Source organism: Physeter macrocephalus, chromosome 21 (genome assembly GCF_002837175.3).
Source record: "Physeter macrocephalus isolate SW-GA chromosome 21, ASM283717v5, whole genome shotgun sequence".
Lineage (NCBI taxonomy): Eukaryota > Metazoa > Chordata > Mammalia > Artiodactyla > Physeteridae > Physeter > Physeter macrocephalus.
Window position 1 is genome coordinate 76,709,077 of NC_041234.1, and position 5,988 is coordinate 76,715,064.

Sequence of the window (5,988 nt, forward strand, 5' to 3'; positions counted from 1 at the left end):
GAAGTAAGTCAGAAAGAGAAAAACAAATACCGTATGCTAACACATATCTATGGAATCTTAAAAAAAAAAGGTCTGAAGAACCTAGGGACAGGACAGGAATAAAGACACAGATGTAGAGAATGGACTTGAGGACACGGGGAGGGGGAAGGGTAAGCTGGGACGAAGTGAAGAGAGTGGCATATACTTATAAATACTACCAAATGTAAAATAGCTTGTGGGAAGCAGCCGCATAGCACAGGGAGATCAGCTCTGTGCTTTGTGACCACCTAGAGGGGTGGGTTAGGGAGGGTGGAAGGGAGGGAGATGCAAGAGGGAAGAAATATGGGAACATATGTATATGTATAACTGATTCACTTTGTTATAAAGCAGAAACTAACACACCATTGTAAAGCAATTATACACCAATAAAGATGTTTAAAAAAATTAAAAAAGAAAATAAAGCCATGCGGCTGGATGAATGCATCTAGAAAGATTCTGGATAGAGAAAAGTCAATGGACTGAGCTCTGGGTCACTCCACTGTCGAGAGGTTGGGGAGATAAACTGAGTAGAAGAGGAGGCTGTGTAGAAGTTTTTTGTACAAACTTCAGTTTCAGATAAGTTACCACACATCAAATGGTGGAAAATCACATATTTACCACTGTATCAAGGGTCCAACTCCTTCCAAGCCTGTCTTTTAAAAGATTCTAGGGCTTCCCTGGTGGTGCAGTGGTTTGGAGTCCGCCTGCTGATGCGGGGAGCACGGGTTCGTGCCCGGTCCGGGAGGATGCCGCGTGCCGCAGAGCGGCTGGGCCCGTGAGCCATGGCCGCTGGGCCTGCGCGTCCGGAGCCTGTGCTCCGCGACGGGAGAGGCCACAGCGGTGAGAGGCCCACGTACCGGAAAAAAAAAAAAAAAAAAGATTCTAGCCTTATTTTTCTTTCTGAATACTTCAAAGCATTTAAATAGAACAGTACTTTTTTTTTCTTTTCTGTTACACAGTGGTTTCCTCACATTGTATAATTCTCCTAGTATAAAACTCGTCAAGTACTACGCCAGTAGTCATCAGCAATGGCTTTTCCATAAAGTTCATAATCTCATTACTACCTCATGCCTAAAAGGCTGAGTGACTTGAGGCCAGAAGCTTAATTTGGTTGGCATCTTTTATTCGTTTGGGCTGTTCACTTCCCTATCACACAGGAACTTTCTCCAGCTTCTTATGAGCTCACTGAACAAACGCCTCAAGACATCTGATAAGCCATACTCCCTCTTCTAAGTGCAACCCCCCTTCCTACCCACAAGAAGTACAGCATCTTTACATTTCCACTTTAAACTTTAGAAGTTTCCATCCGGAGACTTATGCCTTAAAAAGAGAGGAAGTACTTCCAACTAGGTCAAAGTTGCCATCAGGCATGCACTCTCAAAGCAAAGATGTGTGAGAACTGGGCCTGGGGCAGACTGGGGACACTTAGTTTCAGGTCCAGGAGAACACAAAAGAGTGCCAATTCCTAGCATGGTAATGTCATTCATTAATTCAATTAACAAATATTAGCAAGCACCTAGGATGTGCCAGGCTCTGTTATGGATGCTGGGGTCCACTGGTGAATAAAACAGACAGAAATCCCTGCCCACATGGAACTTCCATTATGGAGGGGGGAGAGGGACAGACAATAAGAAAGAAAAATGAATAAAATACATAATATATTACATTAGAGTAATAAGGTAGGGAAGGGGCATATAGAATGTTCAGGGAAGGGGTTATAAGCTTAAATAGGGTGGTTAAGAACGGCCTCACTAAGGTGACATTTAAGTACAAACTCCGAGCTGTCGGATTTCAAGTGCCTAAAAAGGTGTCTTCTGTACTTCAATCCCACCATCACCTGACCTCAGGCCCTTGAAGGCATGGTATCCCCAGTTCCTAGCACAAATATTTGTTAATCTCTTGTGCTCAAGACAAAGGGAGCTCTAAGATCTAGACCTTGTACTCAGAGAGGTACCTTCCAGGTGGAAAACCAACTGAGAGAGGTGTTAAGGAATTTTCCTGAGGTGTAAACAAAGTGCTTTAGGACACAGAATAACTGGTAATTCTGATTAGGGGAAGGAACTGTGTGTTCAGTAAGGCTGTCCCAAAGGAGGTGACTTTAGAGCTAAATCTTGAGATGAATAGGAATTAATGGCAGGAGAGTGGTCATGGGTGGGAAAGTCTCTCTTCAGGGAAAAAAAAAAGGAGTAACTTGAGCAAAGACACAGAGATGGAATCAGAAAGGACATTTTCTTGTGGACTGTCCCTCCCTAAGGTACTCCATCCATCCCACGATAAAACAAGCACACACTCACCCTCAGGCTCTCTGGCCTGGCTGTTGGGAAATCCTTATCACTTTCCACACCCTCATTTCTCCCCTAGCCAGCAGGAAAGGAAAAAGTTGAGTCAGGCGCACATCCCTAGAATCCAGGTTCACGCTCTCTAACTTCAAGACAATTCCTTCTGAGTTGAGATCCCTGAAGGTTTCATTCAACTAGGTACACCCAGGGGTGTGTACTTATAGTGGCAACGTGGCAACCAGCCTCACGTTGGAAGTGAAGCGGGTAAGACATCAGTGAGGTAAGTGGTCCAAAGTCTCTGCAGTGCCTCTGAGGTAGAGTCAAGGACCAAAACTTAGGCTTCAGCTTGGAAGGGAAATTTTTAATCACTTAGTCCTCACTTGTGAGCTATTTAGTGTTCCTAACATCAAAGACAGCAGAGGTGGTGTGATAGGGGATAAGAACACAGTTCGGCAGTCAGATGGCCCAGCTCTGCCCCTCATCAGTTGGGTGATTTGAGACAAAGCACTTAAACTCTCAGAGTCTCCCTTTCATCATAGCATGCTTATAATTGTAGTGCCTAGCACATACACTTATCATTAGGATTATGTGAGATAATTATGTAAAGAATTTATCACAGTGCCTGGCTCGATGAATTCTAACAACCATGATTAGTAGCAGCCTTTTTGAGGTGATCTCCCCGTGCTATGCGGCAGCTTCCCACTAGAGTAGCAGCCTTTAAGGGGAAAAGCTCAGAGAGTACCAATCAGAATGCCACAGGGAGGAATTGGGACATCGGGATTGACACATATACACTATTGATACCATGTATAAAATAGACAACTGATGGGAACCTACTGTATAGCACAGGGAACTCTACGTAATGCACTGTGGGGTCCTAAATGGAAGGGAAATCCAAAAGGGCGGGTATATATGTATATGTATGGCTGATTCATGCTGCTGTGCAGTAGAGGCTAACACAACATTGTAAAGCAACTATACTCCAATAAAAATTAATTAAAAATAAAAATAAACAATTTAAAAAAAAAATCAGAATGCCACATACACTCACAGACCAATTATCCCTGAACAGGCCTCCAAACTTCATTTCACTGCTTTAGCCTAGTGAGAGGCACCTGAAATTGTGCTACCAGAAATGTTCATCCCCTGCCAGGAAAAGTCTCACAAGCCAAGTTGGTGGTCTTTTTTTTTTTTGTGGTACGCGGGCCTCTCACTGTTGTGGCCTCTCCCGTTGCGGAGCACAGGCTCCGGACGCGCAGGCTCAGCGACCATGGCTCACGGGCCCAGCCGCTCCACGGCATGTGGGATCTTCTCGGACCGGGGCACGAACCCGTGTCCCCTGCATCGGCAGGCGGACTCTCAACCACTGCGCCACCAGGGAAGCCCGGTGGTCTTTTTCTACTAGGATTTCCAGCAGGTGCTTTTAAAAAACAAAAACAAAAAAACACCAACAGCTACAACTACAGCAGAAAACTTCACTAGGGCCTCAACTCTTTGCATTAAACATTGTTCTCTCCACAGTCCAGCAGGTAAACACATAAGGTCATTAACACCTTAATATTAATGGATTTATGAGGGGTGGGGATGGGGAGCTGAAAGCAGGAAAGAAGCCAGTTAAAAATAGAAGGTACAAGATGTACTGAAGACTAATTTCTGGCACAAATGTACAAGGCCTAGGATCAACCCTGCCTAAAGCAGTATTCTGGAATGCTAGGTCCTCTGGTCCTGAAGAAGCTGGCAGGCTACTGGGGGAAGAAAACTTTGGTTGATGAGAAACATCACCTGGTCGAGTCACCAAAATTCTCACCAAATGATTTCACCACCAAAAAAACCCAACCATTTTATTCAACGTTAAGCGCTGGAGGGACATCTTTTCTGCCCCTTTACAAACCATCACAGAAGATGGAAGTGTTCTGGGTCTCTTCTGAGGGCTGTGGGGACCCTCCTCCAGAAGCGTACCCCCGCTGCCTGCTGGAAGGGTGGCAAGATAAAGCGGCTCAGCTCCAGAGCACACAGCTGGGTCCCCAGCCCAAGCGCAGAGGGTGCCCACTGAGGCAGGGCTGGGGGCCAACCGGCCTCCAGCCTTTTAACCTGCGGCGGATCCACCGAGGGCAGGGAAGCGGACGCCGCGAGGTCAGAGGTCCGGAAAGAGTGCGGGGCCCAGACCCCGCGCGACCGCCGGGCGCTGCTAGAGACACCCCCGAAGAGGTGACTCGACGCCCCGGAGGGCGCAGTTCCCGTTAGGAGCTCGGCCCCACCCCCGCCCCCAGGGCCAGGTACCGGGAGGGGCCCCCGGCTCCGGAGGGCGGGAAAAGTCGGCCACACTGGAGGAAACAGAGCCCCGAGGGGCACAGACCGTGGCGGCGACGGATGGGCCGGGGAAATGGTCAGGGGCGGCCGGGAGAAAGCAGAGTGGTGGGGAGGGACCGCCCCAACAGACGGGAGTCGAAGCGTGGGGGGTGCGGTCCGCACAGGCGGACGGAGAGAGGGAACAGGGGGTCAGCTAGGGACAGGGAGAGACTGGGAGAGCGGAAGGGGGTAGGGAAGCGCGCAGGTCCCCGAGATGGGGGTGGGGGCGCTTAGGCAGCGAAAAGGTACTGGGGGCCCAGGAGGCGTCCCGGACCGAGGGCGGAGGGGCGGTCGCGGGCCACTGACCTACCTGTCACCTGCAACAGGTGCCGCGAGAAGGCGAGACGTCCTAGCACCGGATTCAGAGGAGGGTCTCCGAGTCCGGTAAGACTGCAACCCCACTCTGGCGGCTGGCCCTTCTTACCCTCCCGGGAGGCGGAAAAAGCTGCAACTTTCCCTGGAGCGGGGGAGGAGCTGGACTCTTAAAGGGGCCGCACAGCGCTCCGGGCTCCTTGGTAGGGGCCCGCGCCTACCGAAGGGGAGCTCTGAGAGCCAAAGCCTTAAGGCACTGGAGGGATGCCGGTCCCGGTTCGCAAAGGGTGCTTGAAGACTCGATAGCAGTCTAAGACTAGACCTGGGTTCCATTGGTGGTCACTCTCTCAGACGATACATCATCTTTCTCTTCCGCTCAGCCTGAGCCAAAAGTTGTCAAATTGTTGTGTACTTCTAAGAAGATGAAGGCTCTAGACCGTATAATTTGGGGAGATAATGATACTATTCTGATCCTTTGACTTTCAGCTTTTTATAGCAAATAAAAGTGTCTGTCTAAAATAGAAACGTTTTGGGGAAAGGACATAGACTAAATTCACACATGGACACAACTGGTTAAACTCACTAGTAATCAAAGAAGAGCAAATTAGAACCATAATGAAACTCTTTGGCAAAGGTTTTGTTTGTTTGTTTTTATAACACTTAATGAAGACAAAGTGTTCAAACAAGCTCTTTCATAATTGCTAGTAGGAGTGTATGTTGGTTTAAAACCCTTTTAGAAAGCATGTGAACAATATATATCAATAGACTTTAAAATGTTTATATTTACCCAGTAATTACAGATTCCTCTCCCCCCTCTCCCTCCCTCCCTCTCTCTCTCTCTCTCCATTCTTCTCATCAGCCATTAACCATGCTCAAGTCCCTCTCATCTGTCATAAGCAATTAAACATGCTCAAGTCTCTGCCATTAAAAAAAAAAAATCCTCCCTACACACTAGGTACCTCTCCAGCTCCTCTTTATGGGCAATTTCTATTCCCTTACTTCTTACTCAGCAATTTGGCTTCCTTCCCCC

At 48.0% G+C, this 5,988-nt stretch overlaps 1 protein-coding gene across 1 annotated transcript in view; it reads right to left on the reverse strand.

Moving 5' to 3' along the window:
- The window catches only part of SYTL4 (synaptotagmin like 4), a 71,625-nt gene extending 66,629 nt beyond the window's left edge, over positions 1-4,996 (reverse strand). Inside the window, exon 1 of the mRNA XM_024129465.2 lies at positions 4,957-4,996. The gene's annotated coding sequence lies outside the window, so the exon portion shown is untranslated. The remainder of the gene's footprint in view (positions 1-4,956) is intronic.
- Between the last annotated feature and the right edge of the window lie 992 nt (positions 4,997-5,988).